General features: G+C 37.0%; 1 long non-coding RNA gene across 1 annotated transcript; it reads left to right on the top strand.

Annotated features, from left to right (window-relative positions):
• The first annotated feature begins 15,801 nt into the window (after nt 1-15,801).
• Nucleotides 15,802-16,973, top strand: LOC128290200 (uncharacterized). Its single transcript, XR_008279844.1, has 2 exons — nt 15,802-15,837; nt 16,801-16,973. It is a non-coding gene; the product is annotated as an uncharacterized LOC128290200 (long non-coding RNA).
• Nucleotides 16,974-18,326: the final 1,353 nt, after the last annotated feature.

Genomic DNA, 18,326 nt, shown 5'->3' with positions numbered 1-18,326 from the left:
GAATCGCAAGAAGAGGAACTGCAAGGCATTTTCTAAGGCATAATTTGGAGCAAACACGTAATTACATCAAGTAAGGTTTGATTTTTTTTATTCATATATAATTACAACTCTATTTTTTTGCATAATGCTTTTGTTTTGAACATGTGAAACAAGTTATTTCATTGAAAATGAGTGGACGAATTAATGTTGTTTATTACGATAATGAAGTCTGTGACATCGATAATAGGGTTTTTTTTAAATCAGAAAACACAATGTGGTTGCATTTCAACCCTAACGTACAATTTTCGGAGCTACATGTAAGAATTAGGTAAAAAATCGTCGGATCCAACCAGATGAGAGTATGTTTATTAAAATATCGATTCTGTGCTTCGGTTGACCTTGTCAAATATGACGCTTTCGAAATTAGAGGCGCAAGGGGGATGGAGGCGATAGTGCAAGTGCATATTGTTAGTGGATCACCAATACTCAAGTTATTGTGAAGTTTGAAATCACAGATGAAGGCGATTAAAGGTTGACATAAGTTCCAGTTTGAGAGGTCGGAATAGAAGAACAAGTTAAGAGTCTAACAACGTAGTTGTGCGGTGGCTCACTTCTTTGTTAGAAAGTTTCTATTATGATATCTCATAATCATCAATGGGAAGACACTCATCGGTTTAGCCTTAGATTTCAACTGCGACAGGCAACACATCCAACAGTCAGGTTTTGGTAGTAACCCAAAATATTGGATCCCAGTACGACACTCAGTTGTGGTTTTGATTTGAACTTCGATCAACCGATGTTCATGCTGGAACATTTACAGGGGAATGACATCAAGTTCCAGCGGTTGACAATCAGCAGATGATTTTGGTTGTTTTGACAAATATACTATAAGGGATGATGTACTCCTAATAACGTCCATCAGCGAAGGGATATCCAACCCTAAAGGTTTTGGTGGAGTTAAGAATGAAGAGGGTACTGAATTGAAGTTGGTCCAATCTTGGAGCCAGGGGTTGATGGTTCAACAATTGCATTATTTTCTAAACAAAAGCCGATTTCAACTGAACCAGAAAATGAAGGTTCAGGCAGTGAAGGTCTAAGCAAAGATTCTGAATAAGATCTGCTGTTCAAGGATTACTCACCTCCGACCCACAATGTGGATTTTTTAGCAGAATGAGAGTTGAAAGTTGTAGAATTCCTACACAAAAGATCATACCATGTGAGTTCTTCATTGGATTAAGGCCTCATTTGGTTTGACTTTTAGCACCAGTGAGGTGCAGTTGGGGTAGGTTTATGCTTTTAATCTCATTGATATGCTGTTTAGTTCAGCATTACAGTTCAGTGAAAATTAATTTCAACCTCACTGCTGTGCTGAAAAGGGGCTGGAGATTTCAACAGCCATTAAGGGCATTGGGGCAGTGGGTATTTTTAACAGACAAAAATACCCATACTTTTATTTATTATTTTATCATTTTATCCTTGAAAGTTAAACTGATTTCTTTCCCAACCTCATTTGTTTTTAGATTTGGGAAGAAAACAACTGTTTATTTTACCATTGTATGGGGTGTTTGTGCTGGTTCTTCTTTTTCATATCTGCGATTTCTTTTTCTTTTTCTCTTCAGTTATCAGCCACCACTGTGTCCACCATTTTGTTCAGGATCTGATCTGTATCCCGTGTCGAAATCCGTCGAAACTGCCAAGTCCAGGTAATGAATTAGTTCTTTCCTCTTTCTCTGAGATTGGTATAATCTATAAGTATAGAATGAAGCCTCTGTCACAAAAGAAATATGTGAAACAACAAATCTAGAAAGGTATATATTTATGATCTCCTTTAGTTGCGGGTTTAACGCATGCACAAAAGGATGATTTCTTCTTCTTCTGCATGTTTCTTACCCTACCGTAAAGATGATGCACCAATAGCTTATTTTAATATTGAAGAAAATATTGACAAAAAAAAAAGCAGACTTTTCTCAAACTTGGAAGTTGATAGGGAGCATTTGAAACAAAGTGAGATTCTGGAAGGTGAGAATTCCAATTGGCATTTTCTAGGACTTGGAATATTTATGGCCAAAGGAGTCCTTTCTTTTCAAATCATATCTCCATATTATTCCTCCATTACTATTTATTATATTATTCCTCCATATATGCTATTTAGATTTTCAAAGATTATGAATTTAAAGTGGGTTTTTTTAACCAAAATAATTAATTTATATTTCATATAGTTATGAAGCCCCTTGCTGCTGAAGTTTGAAGCAGAGTAGGCTTCCCTACTATTGACGGATTGGCTCAAAAGTTTGAAAGTCATATCCAACATAAGACTTGCCATCTCATATTAATTTCTTGAACTATAAATTCAACTTAGCAAACCCTTTTTTTTTTCTTTTTGCAGAAAATGACAAGTACATGCATGCACATGCAATTTCTTTTTCCAATAAAAATGCTTTCCTTGTACAATATTAACACTGCTTCAACACTACTGAATCTTATTCATGTTTCTCCCTAGCCGAATGCTTAATTTGATTCATCAAGTCTTTTTATGCTTTCTCAAACTCATTTATTACCTTCCAAAATTTTCAGAGCTGATCCGATTTAAGTAAGCAAGGAGGAAATTAGAATTAATAAATATTCTTTTGAAAAAAAAAACCAAAGAGTATCATAACTTGTAATTGTAGTGGTCATATGTTGTTAAATCTATTATTGTTACATGGTACATCTGTTAGTGATTTTTGTCTCTTCTTTATTTATCCTAATGTTTCCCCTTTTTGATTTTAATGTCTGCAGCGACAAGAGCAACTATCTAAATTCATCCAAAAGTAAGAGGTAATTTAATATCTCTAAAAATGCCTTTATTCATTTTGAAAAGATAGTCATAATCAATTATCCTTTCTATATCCTCGTTATTGTTTACCACAGATCTTTGAGAATTTTTTCTTTAGTGCTCATCTTTTGGCTTTCATCCATTTGTGATGTATTATTCTTATTTTTTATGAAACTATATTATTATATCTAATTATATATTTATGGTTTTATATCGTTTGACATTAAAAATCAAAATAATAATAATAAATGGTAAAGACATGAAATTTTGTGGAGGGAGATAGTACATTAACAACAAAAGCTATTTGGGATGATGATCTGACGTTGATATTTTGTGAACTTTGCGTGAATAAAGTCAATACTGGTAATAGACCGACAACTCATCTAAACTCAAAAGGATGGGAAAATGTCATTGCTCTTTTTCAAGTAAAAACACAAAAAAATTATGGAAAACCTCAATTGAAAAATAAGTGGGATACAATAAAAAAAGGAATAGAGGTTATGGAGGGAGTTGCTTAAGGAATCTACAGGTATTGGATGGTGTCCATCTAAGAAGACGGTCGATGCTGCCGAAGAATGATGGTCTGAAAAAATACAGGTTAGTGTTAAATTTATCATTATTTTAATGCATAAAGTTTATTGAAATTAATAATTTAGAATTATAAAATTATTAGTATAACATTTAACATTTAACATGTTATGTAGGAAAATCCTGATTTTAAAGGATTTAAGAAGAAAGGAATTGCACCACGATTGAATAAGTTAATGTGGCAAATGTTTGGTGGCATTGTAGCCACCGAAGAGAATGCATGGGCACCTTCGTCTGGTGTTCTTCCAAGTGGGGTTCCTATGGGAGATGATACACCTAATGAGGGATTTGGTGATTCAGATGAACATAGTAATGAGAATGAAGGTATTCCTCCTAATGAGGTGCCATAAAACCCTTCTCAAGAAACTCCTAATCAAAGAAAACAAACACTTGGGGTTGTACACGGTAAAGGAAAAAAATCAAGTTCAAGTAGAAAATCATCAAGAAATACATTAACTACTCAGATCGAGAAATTGTGTGATAGTATGGCTAGTCCAAGGAAGTCTGTGAATGAAATTATTTTTCCTCACTCTCAATATACTATTTCAAATGCAATGGATGCTTTGCGTGCTTTGGGAGATGAAATTCCAAAAAAAGATGAACTGTACTATTTTGCCATTAAAATGTTCCAAATATCGGTGAAACGAGAAGTGTTTTTGAACTTAGATCCAGATTTTAGGGTTTGGTGGCTTCGACGTGAGTATACAAAACCCATTTGCATTGTTACAGGCCAATTTTGGGCCCTTTACAAGATACCCGAAGCCCACTAACCATTACTCACTTATATCAAACCCACTTGCATTTACAACATTAACCCATTAATCCCAAAACAACCTACCAAGCTAACCCAAAACCCAATTACAACCCTTACCTACTAACCTTACAAAAACATTACCCATCAATACCCTCAACCCAATACAAACTTATCAGACCCACTTAAACCCCTAAAACCCATTAACCCATCAAACCCAACAAATTAGACAGCATAATACATTTAAACCCCAACCCGTTAGCCCAACGAGACCTAAGCCCAAGTCAGAAAATAGAAACCCTAGCCGGACCTACCCCCCTACTTGCCCACTTGCGCCGCAACCACTAACACCACCGACCAACCACCCTCTGACTCACCTGCTCCACCGTTTGCCCATCCCCTGCAAGGACAAAACAGAAGACATGACAGAAACAGTAAAAAGGGATGTAAAAGAGTTATAAAACCCGATTCAAAAACATTGTAGAGGGTTTGGCAGTTTTGAAAACACAAAAAATAAGAAAATTATTTCAAATACAGAATCAAAATAGTAGTCCATTGAGCATTTAGATTCAATAACAACGTTCAAAGCAAACGAAATATCAAAGATCAACAAATCAGAAGCTAAAAGACCAAAAGGTGATTTTTTTTATATTTCTATTTCGTTTTAAAACCTATTTTAATCACCTATACATATTGAAATACAATAAAATAATAAGATAAACAAGCGAAATAAAAAAAAAAAGAGAAAAAATTTAAAATTTTACCTCTCCTACCACAGGTGTACGATGGCTTGTATTTATTGGCCGCCGACGGTCCAATGACAGACCATGACCGGTCCATGGTCAGATTTCTCCCCCTCCCCTCTCTTCCTCTTTTTTTTTTCCTTCCTACCAGCACAATTGATTTTTTTTTAGGATTTGGGCTTTTTATAGCCCTCCAAAACGACGTCGTTTTGGGGGCTACCTTTTAACCCCAAAACGACGTCGTTTTGAGCATGACCCGAACCATCCGACCCGACCCGCTAGAGGATCCGCGTGTTTTTGATTGAATGGGATATTTATGTGTGTGGTCCTTCCGTTTTTAGGCGTTTTACAATTCAGTTTCTATTTATTTATAAATTGGCCCTGAAATTTATTATGATTCTCAAATTGATCCTCTATGATGCGCATCGTTTTAAAGGCTTTGGAAAATTGCTCTTTTGGCCCCCTCACCGTTTTATGCGCATTCAAATGAGTCCTTTCCTCTTTGCTTTCCTTTAAAATTAGCCCCAAACTTTGTTTTTTAATTCGATTTAGTCCCCTTTATTATATTACTGCTTTATTTTTAAATTATTTGTTTTTTCATTTTCTGTTATTTATTATTATTAATTATAATCTTTATATTTTCATTATATTTACTATATTTTATGTATGTAGTGGTGTATATTGTATTATGTACATATATGTGTATATATTTAGTATATTTATATATTTATGAAACATTATTATTAGTTCTTTTTAAAATGTATATTATGTAAATATTTTAATATTGTATTCTATATATATATTTCTCATATATTAAAAATATGATCTCAATATAATTATGTGCATTTTAGTGTATACCTATATATTTTTGAAATATTGTTAATAGTTTTTATTATTTTTTAATACATTATATATTATGTATATTTACTAACATTATATTTTTATGCATATATTTCAAATAATATATATTAAGTATTTCTTACGTCATTATTATATATGTACGTATTTATGTATCGTCTGAGCATTTTATCACTTCTAATATGTATATCGTATGTATTTAAATATCATGTATTTTTCTTATTTATTTAATATTTTTACTATTAGTTGCATATTTTGATGTTACTTCATGTATATATTTTAATAACTATCATGTACATTTTAATGCCATATATATATTGTATATTTTTCAATAACTATATTATATGCATATACTATGTAAATATCTTAATGCAATATTTTGTATATACCACTACTCTACGTCTATTTATGTTGCATTGTTAATGGTTTTCTTTTACTATTATTATCCCTAATATATGTATGCATTTTCTAATACTTTATCATATATATATGTATATGTATTTTTGTTGTATTATATATGTATATATATATAGTATTATCTTAATTACTTTATTTTAATATTGTTATTATATTATATTTGCTTTTTATATATATTATATCATCATTTTAGTATTCTTGTTATATAATATTAGTGTATATTTTGTATACATATATATATTTGCACATAGTATCACTTTAAACTTTATTGTAATATTTTTATATATTATGGTTATGTATGTGAATTTAATATACTTATGTATCATATTACATATATCTTTTATACACGTTATGTATGCTTTCAATACAATACTTATATATATTGTTACGTATATAATCTTAATGTCATTTTTTACATATGTATATTCGTTGTGTTCTCGTGTTTGATAATATAATTACATTTAATCTTGCATGCATTTGTTAGTGTTTTTATATTATTGTCATATTTGTTATTTGCTTCAATATATTTCTAGTTCTTCCATTTATTTCATCTCAATTTGTTTTACATTACTTCGAAAATCCCATTCGTATTTCCAACTAATTTCAATAATCAAGGCAATGTACCGATTTAACATTAAGTCATCGAATTTCATCGCTATGTTGGATGGAATTTGTCGGCTCGTGTTAAAGACGGAATACCCTTCTAAAAAACCAAAAACTAAAATTTCTTGTCTTTCCAATTGGATTATGACTAAATGTTACATTAAACTCGTATTTTTGAAAATCAAGACAACACATGTTTATAAGATACCAATTTTGGGCGTCGCGAGGGTGCTAATACCTTCCTCACGCGTAACCGACTCCCGAACCCTAATTTTTCTCTAGATTTTCACGTAGACCTAAATTTGGCCTTCATTTTTTAAAGTAAATGTCTTTTCAAAAAAAAAGATTATTTATTAGGTGTCCGATCACACTTAGGAAAAAGGATCGGTGGCGAATCCCCTTTTTTTATTTATTTCAAATCAAACTTCAGTTTTCAAGTTTTCACTAAATCGCCACAATTAGCGACCAAGTTAAAAATTTTCACGTCGCTACAGATGGCGACTCCACTGGGGACGTACTTTTGAGAGTCGAGTTGAGTTAAACACGTGTTGTCAAAATTTTTGAACTTCCTTGTTCAAATTAATATTTAGCCGCGATCTTCAAATATTGTTTTCAAAAAAATCATGCATTCGTATCATGTTGTAAATATCCTTCTAACTTGTTTTATCTTATTGATTTTCAGCTCTAAGCTTTTTTAGCTTTTGTAGTTTAGTTTTTAAATACACGCAAAGGTTTGCGAGTTTCTCCCCACACACCGTGCACGTGCATCTTTGCATAACATGAGCTCTATACCTGGGCTCCGTCCGTTTAAGTGAAAGTAAACACTATGCCTTCGTGAGTTAACTCGTCCCTCCGCACAGGCTAGTGAATACTTTCGGGTTACATATGACTTATGCTTTCGTGAGTTAACTTGTCCCTCCGCACAGACATAAATAAATGTAATCCCTCGAATTGAACTCGTGAACCTGTGATGGGCTACGACCGAGGCTTCGTACTAATCTTAGTAGATGACAGTACGGATAATTCGAGTACCCTCTAGAACCGAAACCGCATATAGTGAACCATATGAGCCACCTAATTAGAGCCATGCCGAACCTCCGTCCGTTAATAGTCACCAAAATAAATACATGGGAGAAACGCCTCTTCCCTTTTTTTTTGTTTGACATTTACACTTTCTATTTTGATTTTCCGTAATTCATATTTGTTGTACTAACCAAGATATTTGTCTGTGTTCTTATTTTCCATCATGCATTATTGGCATCATATTAGGAAGGTGTTGACTAGAGATTGGTTGCCAAAAAATGGGTTTCTAATGGAAGAGTCAATTATACAAACAACCGAGAAGAATGTCGTGGTTCGAGACTGGTCTCTAAAACTCAGAAAGAAAAAGGGGATAGTCTAGTGGAGGGATGTATTGCCAATCTGCCCGAGCACGTAATCGTGAATGTTCACCAGAATAACCTTGAAGATTTGGTTCGGGTTTAGAATCAGTGGGATTCGGACACTAGGAGTATCTTCATTGAAAGATATGGGACATAGCCAACTTGATTGCTGTCAACGTAGACGAATGATTGATCCAAGCCATGGTCAGATTTTGGGATCCGGCTTACCAATGTTTTACCTTCAATCATGAAGATATGACTCTGACTATAGAGGAGTACGTTGCTTTGCTTCGTGTTGAAAATGCGCAATTCTATAAAGTATATGTGAAGGAGCCTAAACCGATGACCTTCAAGAAGAAGTTAGTGAGATTGACAAACATGACTGACGCATGGGCCGAAAAACAGATAAAGAAGAAGAATGAAACTATTTGCATTCCATGGTCTTCCCGACGAGATTTGGTTCTGAACCATCCCGACATGTTGAAAAGGGTAAATCTATTTGCTTTGTCCATTTACGGTTTGATTATCTTCCCGAAAGTTCTTGGACACATAGAAGTTGCGGTGGTGGATTTTTTCAAAAAATTAAAACAAGGAATCAACCCTGTCCCGACTATCCTAGCCGAGACCTTTAGATCCTTAAACAGTTGTAGGAAAATGGGGAAATGACGCTTTATCAGATGCGCGCAGTTACTAAATGTCTGGATTTTGAGCCACTTCTGGAAAGTAGAGCGCACACCGTTCCATATGTTTTCAAAAACATTTTCCCCGTTGGAAGCTTATCTTAAGAAAGAATGGCCAAAGGAAGTCACTGAACAGCATTGGGTCTCAGTTTTTCAGAACCTTCGCACCGAAGATATAACGTGGAGAGCACCGTGGATCCGCCCTTCGGTTCTATTATATAAGGTTGGAAATCAAGATTGGGTACCACTACTCGGGTTATGGGGAGGAGTTAGATATACCCCGCTATTAGTCCAAAGGCAATTTTCTTCGCGACAATTCATACCCGCCACAGGAGGATTAGCACAGTCTGAGTTTGCTTTTGCGGGCGAGGGATATATGAAGAGGGTCCGAGAAACCGCAAAGTCTTGGAAGAGAATTTATCTGATAGAATTGACTCTATATGCTGATACCCTCACCCAAGATTACGACATATGGAGGAAGCTACGGGTGAATAGTCAGCAAATCTAGTCAACAAGCTACACTGCCCAGAATCCTTTCTCGGAGGAAATGTCGTCTGAGCTAGAAATGGCAAGACAAAAATTTGAACGAGAAAAGGCCAAGATGTCTCGGGACCTTAGTGCTCTTCAAGAGAAAAACTACCAATTGAAAATCGATGTTCAGATTGAAAGATCCAGAACCGAGAAAGTGCAAAAAGAAGTTGAAGTCGTAAGAAATGACTTAAGGGACCTCCATCTGGAAAATAAAAAGTTAAGAGGCACAATAAAAAACAGTGGGCTGGGCAAGTCATCAGCAGAATGGAAAGAAGAAATAAGCAACATTAAAGGCAGGATGGAATTTTGGAAAGGAAAAGCGAAGAAAGAGGAGGAAAAGGCTGCGTGGGCTATGATTGAACTAAGGAGGAAGAACGCCGAATATGAAACTGTGTCTGCTGAACTTACGATTAGTCAGTCCGAAAGCCGAGAGTTAAAGGAGAGAATACGGGAATTAGAAGATATGCTGCAAGATCGTCAACAACAGTTAGATACTCTCTTGGAGGCTTTGGAAGAAAAGAATAGTCAATATGATAGAGTCATTCGTGCTTACGAAGAGGGCCTCCAAGAAAAAGAAATGCAACTTAGCTATTTGATCAATGAAATTCATAAAGTAGCCATGCACGTGGTACAACTATTGGAAGAAGCTGAAATTCTCATTTGCCAATTCCCTCCAAGTCGAAGATCGAACATATCAGAATTCATAGCACGAGTAAAGAAATATGGCGATATAGCTAGGAAGTTTGTGTAATGGTTGAATCGAAAATGGAAAAATATTTTGTAATGAACTCTTTTGATGAATGAAATGCCTAAATAGGGGCTATCTTGAAATCAACACCCATTTCTTGCATTTATTTCATGATTGAAATTCATTTATGCACTCATTCATTCATTGCATGTACAACTATTGGAGGCTGAGTTCAATGAAAGAATCGAAATGATGGAAAGAGTCTAAAGGGAATTACAAGAACAACTGGTTAAGTCACAGCAAGAGACAAGAGACTTAATGGTGAGATCTCGAGAAGAATCATTCGAACAAAGGGACCAAATGGCCAAGATGATGGAAATGATGTCAGCTCTAGTAAAAGGAAAAGGACCTATGAACCCTGATGTCGTGGAACCGCAGTCAAGGGTTAACTTCGATCAAGATCCGCTCTATCCACCAGGATTCACTCCACCTTACGCACATGTAATGCAAAGAGAACTCCCTCAAGGAGAACCTACAGGCCTGGAGCAACGACCTGTACCACCTGCTAATTTGGGACAGGGAGTGTTTATATCAAACCTGGGGGCTAGTCCTGCTGATCCGCTCGTTCCAGATTTAGACGATCCAGCAGAGATAGCCAGGTTGAAAATGGATGATCACGATGTTCAGGATAAATATAGGAGTTTGGAAGAAAGACTCAAAGCGATAGAAGGTACTGAAGCCTTCTCTGCATTGAGTGCCAAAGAGCTCAGTTTGGTGCCTGATCTGGTTCTGCCTCCAAAGTTCAAGGTGCCTAATTTTGAAAAGTACGATGGGACAAGATGTCCAAAAACGCATCTTGTAATATTTTTCCTGAAAATGACGGGTTATGTGAACGAAGATAAGCTACTCATACATTGTTTTCAGGATAGTTTAGTAGGATCGGCTCTTCTGTGGTATAACCAACTTAATAGGGAAAAGATCCGATCCTGGAAGGACTTGGCGTCAGCCTTCTGTGAGCAGTACAAGCATGTATTAGATATGGTGCCTGATCGAATGACTCTACAAATGATGGAAAAGAAGCCAGCAGAAACCTTTAGATAGTATGCGCAAAGGTGGAGAGATATCTCGGCCCAACTGGAGCCTCCACTGACTAAGACTGAGATAACAGTCCTTTTCATCAATACTCTAAGAGCACCATTCTATGACAAGCTGGTGGGAAGTGCTACGAAGGATTTTTCGGATATCGTAATATCCGAAGAACTTATTGAGAATGCCATCAAAAGTGGGAGGATGGAAGGTTCAGAAAGTTCAAAAAGGGTAGCGCCCATGAAGAAGAAAAAACCAGAAGCCCATATGGTGGGAATGGGAAGCCGTTATACCCCTAATCCATATCCAAACCAACCCGACCTCGAAATTATCCTCCTCCAAATTTCTATTATCCTCCTCAGACCCCTTACTACCAAGCATAACCTCATTCCTACCCTGTATACGCCACAAACAACCAAAGGCCTGTCACCGCATTCCCATAAAACACTCTACCCGCTCAAATCCAACCCAGAAATGAACCAAGACTAGCAAGGCCCAATCCCGAGAGACCGCAATTTACCCCTATCCCCGTGTCGTATGGGGAACTGTACCCAAAACTCTTGGAGAAGCAATTAATATCTCCCCATTACATGGCACCCCTTAAACCTCCATACCCGAAATGATACGATCCAAATGCTAGTTGTGCATACCATGCTGGGAACCAGGGGCACTCTACGGAAAACTGCCTTACATTCAAAAGGAGAGTTTAAGGACTCATCGATGCGGGCATTCTGCGATTTGATGGTACTAGCGGTACGGCTAGAAACCCATTCCCAAACCACACCGAAGGGAATGTAAGTGCAGTAGGGAACGAGGACGGATAGCAAGTCAGAAGATATGTTTTGGAAATAAGGACGCCTCTGTAGAAAATCTGAAAGGTATTAGTTAAGAAAGGATTGCTCTGTCACCCCGACAGAATTCTCGGAGAAGAAGGTCAAAGTTTTTGCGATTTTCATGGAACTGTAGGACACGACATTCAATCGTGTAAGGAATTTAAAAGGTTGTTTCAAGACCGGATGGATAATAAAGAGATTAAAGTCCTTAACAAAAGGGAAGAGGCCAACGAAAGAGAAGTATGTGCCTCTGACAGCCAATCATCAGGTCTCCCTTATAGCACTGACCGACCGTTAATAATTTATTATGACTCAAAAAAGGAGCCGGTGAAACCAAAAGTGATAATCGATGTACCATCTCCTTTCCCCTACATGGACAATAAAGCAGTACCATGGAAATACGACATCAATATCATCACACCTGAAGATGAGAAACCCAAAGCCATGACTAGAAGCATTGGGAAAGTAGGTCATTTCACTCGTAGTGAAAGATATTATTCGAAAGAGGTCGAACCAGTGAAGAAGAACAGTGACTTGAAACAGAAAGGAAAAGCACCTATGCACGTGACCGAAGATGAGCATGAAACTATGCCTGAACAAGAAGCTAAAAAGCCTGTAGACGAGGAGGAGGCACAGGAGTTCTTAAAATTTATCAAGCATAGTGAGTATAATATGGTGGAACAATTGAGTAAGCAGCCAGCACGAATCTCGGTATTATCTCTACTATTGAATTCAAAACCACACCGGAATGCTCTGCTGAAAGTGTTAAATCAAGCTTATGTGGCAAACAATATATCTGTTGAAAAGCTGGATAGGTGGGTGAATAACTTGAATGCGGATAATTTTATTTCTTTTAGTGATGATGAAATACCGCCCAATGGTAGAGGCTCAGTGAAAGCATTGCATATCATAACCCGTTGTAAGGGTTATATAATACCGAACATGCTCATCGACAATGGGTCGGCACTCAACGTCATGCCTTTGTCCACACTTTCCAGAATTCTGATGGATTTGTCCTATTTAAGGCCCTATCATTCCACGGTAAGGGCGTTCGATTGGACAAGGCGTGAGGTCATGGGAAAGATTGAGATCCCTCTAGAAGTGGGCCCTTATATATACGATGTTGAATTTCAAGTCATGGACATTACACCATCATACAATTGCCTCTTGGGAAGACCTTGGATCCATTCTGCCGGAGCAGTTCCGTCATCCCTCTATCAAAAGGTGAAATTTATCATGGATGGTTGTTTGGTCACTGTCGAGGGAGAAGAAGACATTGTAGCATCTCTTTCCGCCGACGCACCATACATTGAAGTGAGTAAATATGCTATGGAATGTTCTTTCTGATCTCTTGAATTTGTCAATGCCACATTCATCGCTGAGGGAAACAGAATTTCCGTACCAAAACTATCGAGAAATACCAGGATGGGTATCAAGCTAACCGTGGGGAGATGAGCCCGAGTGAGGAAAGGTTTGGGAAAATTTTAGCAAGGAATAGTCAGGGCTCTAAAGCCAGTACACCACATGGCCCGATACGGTTTGGGGTTCCAGCTAGACATACGTCAAAGAAGAAAACAATGGAAGAGAGATCAGGAAAGAAGGATCGCAAGAACCTTAGGCCGAGAAATAGAATGGGAGCCCATGACGTACTCTCATTTGTTAAAAACATTTACATCTACAGGAATGATATACCCCGAGTAAGACAATCCACGAAGCACATTGTTAAACATTGAAAGGGGTCTTCAGAATGTCAGTATAAATGTCATTGACAAAGGAAGTGATGCAATTAAGGATGTTTCAACGATACGCCCTTGTCCTCCTGGATTTGTTTTGAACAATTAGACTGCTGTGGAGCTCCTTGTAGTTTCTAAATCTTCTCCAGAGTAATGCTCAATATAAATACTATTCTTTTTGTGGCCTTTTGTAACGCCCCAAAAATTGGGCCTAGAAGAGTTGGGCTTTGAGTCTGGGATTCGGATAGAAGAAAACCTGAATATTGAGAAGTTTTAAATATTACTAGTGTTTAAAAAAATATATATATATTGATAAAATATTTATGTTATTACTAATATTTTAATTTTTATGAAAATTATTATCATTATAATTATTAGATACAAATATATTTATAAAATTATTGTTGTTAATTTAGTGTTTAAATTAACATATTATTAGAAAATTTTACAATATCTATTTTATTGATTTATGGAAATTATAATTATTATTAGGAAAAATATATATATATTATCGTATTTGAAATTTTCATTATTATGGTTATTATTATTATTATTTTAGTTTTAAATAAAATATGAATGACTTATAGTATGGGAAAAGTCCAGGCTCGACCCATAGCTTTAGCGAAATTTTCAAATTTTGCCTCTTAAGAGAATCAGGCGATGAGGCCTTATTAATAACTTCAATGAGTTTTAGCATAAAGGAGCACTGCCTAGTGGCTAAGCATGCTAGGTAGTGGGAAGGAGAGTTGGGGTTCGACTCCCAACATGTGCAAAAGAGTTTTATTTTTTCTTTATATCGAGGAAAGACGCAGGAAGTGTTATATAAAGTTGGGGTTAAAGGTAACACAAAGGAAGCTCGGCCCAGTGATGAGGCTGGGAGTGTGGTATAGTGCCTAGGTTCGAGGTTGGCACACGCAAAGGCTTGTTTTATTTTAATAAGCCGATCGCACTAAAGTAAGGTTTAAGAATAATTGCGACGAGTTATGTCACAAGAAGCGTCTGTGGCTCGATGGTCGTAGCGTCTTTGGGCATATAGAAAGGGCCCAGTTCGAGTCTCAGATGCAGCGAATTCATTTAATTTTTTAAGTGGGTCGAATCAAGCGGTAAGGTTTATAATTAATTATGACCATATATTACTAAAGGAGAAGCGTGGTGCAGTGGCTGGCAGCTCGGTGTGGGCGCATGGGCGACGAGGTCCTGAGTTCGAGCCTCATCTCGCTTGAGTGGTGGGTTTTGCTGCGCATGGGGAAGGAGTTGAGTCGACCGGGACTCCTAGCAGCGTCTTCAAGCGGTGCAAGTAGGTGGATAAGGTGCTCTGATCGGTTGGGGAGTTTGAATGAAATTCAAACTCCAAACTTGGCCAAAAATCAAGGAGCAAATTAGAAAATTGAAATTTAAAAAGAATTCCTATGCCGAAATGCACTCATTCGGCCATAGCTAAAGAGTGCCGAATATTTTAGGCCTTTAGGATTTATTTTTTTTCCTTCTTCTATTTTTTATTCTTTTCTATCCTTCTCTCATCTCTTCCCCTCTTCTCTTTTCTTTCTCCTCTTAATTCTCATCCTATCTTTTTGCCAACCTAAATCCTTCATATTCTTCTTCTTTTCTCTCTTAAATCCTCAACAAACTGGTTAGCCGAATTTCCATTGAAGCCAATCCTCGTATCTTTTCTTTCAAAACCGAAATCTTACTACTTTGAGGTACTACAAAGGACGAACCCTTGGTTGAGTATTTTTCCCTTCTTGTGCGGTAGTTGGATCTACAATCGATTGGGAGTAGTGTCATAACAATATAGGTAAACGCTCGAATCTTTCTTTCGTTATTCATGAATTAAGGTAAAAGCCGAAAAACCCCTATATGAAAAGGGTGCCTGTTGATTGTACTCAAAAGGTTTAGTGGTGATATCTGATTTGTTTTCCTATAGTGTGGATTAAAGGCTACTAATCGAAGGCTTGGATATTTGGAACGACCAGAAATAGATCTAGTCTATTTTTTTCGGCAAAGGTAAGAACACTAGTGCCTAAAGTGTTAATGGTCGATTTTTAGTAAGGAGTTTTGCAGATAAGTTGCTATGGATTCATAGTTAATGTATTAGTAATTGATTGTAGGCATTTCGTGTGTGGAACTCGTCAGCGTTTCGTCACAAACAGGTGTGTAAACGACACCCACTCATAGACTAGATCTGCAAAAGCTGAAAAGCTAAAAAACCGGCATTTGTGATCTTGCGAGCGTGCGAGCGCTCGTGAGGTGGTTTGGTTGTTAATTTTGGTAATCGCAAGCAGTATGATTGCAGAGTGCGCAATTTCGTGCACTTCGATATATTTGGGCTTAATGGGCCGAAAACGGGTTAGTGGGCCAATTGGCCCAATTCTGTAAAAACGCTCGGTAAGTGCCTCTGTTAATGTGTTAATGGTTAGAATATGTATGTAAACTCTAGAATAGTAAATTTTATTAAACTACCCCTAAGTATGAAAATTACCGTTTTACTCCTAGGTGCTAAATGACCGTTATACCCCTAGGGTTAATTTTGGTGAAATACATGATATTTCGATTACATTTGTTATATGCCATGACATGTATATCATTGCATGGGGTTGGGTTTTGTTATGGAGGAAGAACCTGTTACGGTGGTCGTGCCACATATTACGATATAAGCGACTTTTTTGCGGATTATAGTTAGTGCATAATCGGTGCTAACACTGTAAGTGTAGGGATGGCGTGGGTGATTTATTCCCCACAGGAAGTGTAGGGATGGACGGAGGCAAGTGCAGGGTTGGATGGGGTTATCATGCATTAATCATATGAGACTGTTTTATTATGGGCCAACTGTATTAAAATGGGCCCAACTATGTTAATATGGGCAAGGCCCAATATATCTCGACTTGTAATAGGGCTACGACCCAGATTGATACTGATATGGGCTAGGCCTAGTATACTCTGTTACTGTAAGGGGCTATGGCCCAGATTAATATTGATATGGGCTAAGGCTCAGTTAACACTAAATTCTGAATAAGGCTTAGGCCCAGTAAAGCTTGAATTGATTTGGGCTCTGGTTGGGATACTTTACACACTGAGTTTTCCAAACTCACCCCCCCTTTTTCCCATCTTTGCAGGTGAGCCTTAGATCGATGGACTTGGAGCTGGGCGGGATTCAGAGTGGCCACGAAGATTAAGTTTTGTTTTCTTTAAAATAAGTTTTGCATTTATTATTTTGATTATTTTTATTCTGGTTAAAGTTGTAATAAGGCCGCTCTTTTTATTATTTTTAATATTTTGGGTTATCAAATTGGTTAGCTCTAGGGCGCGTTTTATCAAAGTTACTTATTTTTAAAATATCACGATTACCGAGCAAAGCTTCCGCAACGTAAATGTTTTCAAAGGAAATAAATATTTTAAATAGACTTAAACTTAATTTGTTGTTCGTGGACAAACAATATGCTTTAAGTGTGGCAATGGATGTGTGCATGTCTAGGATTGGATCCATGAAGAGCTTGGTACTTAGCAGGTCAATAGACTCACCACCTCTTTTCGGCTTCCTACGGTGCATGACTTCCATTCACTTTAAGCCATAACAAAGAAGGTTTGATTTCTCGATACTTAAGCTGTTTTAAAATAACATGTTTCTGCCACTACAAAGGTTTACAAGTTTTCAAAGTTTCCCATAAGATTTTACAAGGTTGTTAACAATGCTTTGATTATTACAATGCATCACATTTTAGAAAAAAAAATAAGGCTAAGGTTTTATTCAAGTTTAAACGGTAAAAGTTTCTAAACATCAAGAAGGGTTTTCAATGAAAACATGGTTTTCGAAAAACACTTCAATGTGACACGTCGGATTCGGTCGTAACGTCTGGGCCGGGTTTGGAGTGTTACACCTTTCATTATGTCTTTGCTCTATTTTCGTTACACGACAACGAGCAAAGAGGGGCAACTGTTACAGGCCAATTTTGGGCCCTTTACAAGATACCCGAAGCCCACTAACCATTACTCACTTATATCAAACCCACTTGCATTTACAACATTAGCCCATTAATCCCAAAACAACCTACCAAGCTAACCCCAAACCCAATTACAACCCTTACCTACTAACCTTACAAAACTATTGCCCATCAATACCCTCAACCCAATACAAACTTATCAGACCCACTTAAACCCCTAAAACCCACTAACCCATCAAACCCAACAAATTACACAGCCCATACATTTAAACCCCAACCCGTTAGCCCAACCAGACCTAAGCCCAAGTCAAAAAACAGAAACCCTAGCAGAACCTACCCCCCACTTGCCCACTTGCGCCGCAACCACTGACACCACCGGCCAACCACCCTCTGACTCACCTGCTCCACCGTTTGCCCATCCCCTGCAAGGACAAAACAGAAGACATGACAAGCAGTAAAAAAGGATGTAAAAGGGTTATAAAACCCGATTCAAAAACATTGTAGAGGGTTCGGCAGTTTTGAAAACACAAAGAAATAAGAAAATTATTTCAAATCCAGAATCAAAATGGCAGTCTATTGAGCATTTAGATTCAATAACAACGTTCAAAGCAAACGAAATATCAAAGATCAACAAATCAGAAGCTAAAAGACCAAAATGTGATTTTTTTTTATATTTCTATTTCGTTTTAAAACCTATTTTA

The sequence above is a fragment of the Gossypium arboreum genome, chromosome 1 (assembly GCF_025698485.1).
Source record: "Gossypium arboreum isolate Shixiya-1 chromosome 1, ASM2569848v2, whole genome shotgun sequence".
NCBI lineage: Eukaryota > Viridiplantae > Streptophyta > Magnoliopsida > Malvales > Malvaceae > Gossypium > Gossypium arboreum.
This window is presented reverse-complemented; position numbering and strand designations above follow the sequence as displayed.